This window comes from Sinocyclocheilus grahami, unplaced genomic scaffold (genome assembly GCF_001515645.1).
Source record: "Sinocyclocheilus grahami isolate Dianchi unplaced genomic scaffold, SAMN03320097.WGS_v1.1 scaffold474.1, whole genome shotgun sequence".
NCBI classification, from domain to species: Eukaryota; Metazoa; Chordata; class Actinopteri; order Cypriniformes; family Cyprinidae; genus Sinocyclocheilus; species Sinocyclocheilus grahami.
Window position 1 is genome coordinate 1,076,495 of NW_015505653.1, and position 741 is coordinate 1,077,235.

At 45.9% G+C, this 741-nt stretch overlaps 1 protein-coding gene across 1 annotated transcript in view; it reads left to right on the forward strand.

The window, feature by feature from the left end:
• Positions 1–741, forward strand: part of LOC107553560 (CREB-regulated transcription coactivator 1-like) — a 33,034-nt gene that overhangs the window by 28,352 nt on the left and 3,941 nt on the right. The window lies entirely within an intron of this gene.

Genomic DNA, 741 nt, shown 5'->3' on the forward strand with positions numbered 1-741 from the left:
AATACTATGAAATATGTTGCGTGCCTTATTCTGTGTAAGAAGCCACATCATTTCACAGAAGGATTTATTTCAAACACTCGACTGACATTATGAAGTGAGTTTGGAGTAAAAATATGTTATGAAATGTGGTACTTTCACATGCTTTCAGATGGAGCAGCATTTACTTCACAGAGCCGTAGTTCACTGAGAAGCTATGCAAACAGCTGTCATTATCGCGAATCGCGCAATAGAATCGTCTGCAATTTTTTTGCGTAACTTGTCAGTGAACTACGGCTATGTGTAGTAAATTCTGCTCTATCTGAAAGCATGTGATGATGATTTCCTGCTGATTACAGAACCGGCATTACTATCAAAATGAGCATGACAATCGCATTCGATTAATCGTGCAGCCCTACTCCGGACGCTCCTTCGTCGAATCCGCCGGCCGCGCCGTTCTCAAGCCCACCGGCCTCCGCTCACTCTATCCCTCTGGCCATTCCTCACTCTAGCCCCCGGCCTCTGCTCACTCTAGGCCGCCGCTGCTGACTCTAGGCCACCGTGTGTGACCCTGTGTTTCGTTGTGAAAGTGAAACTACTTTGTTTGGCCTTCCAAAAATGGACACGACTAGAAATCAGTGGTTAAGTTGTATTTACAACACTTTATTATTTGGCCTATAAAGGGCTCGCTAACGAGTTGCAGCTGGCACGCTCTGATTGAGCACCAGCTGCAACCACTAACGAGTGACGTACGCACATACAAAC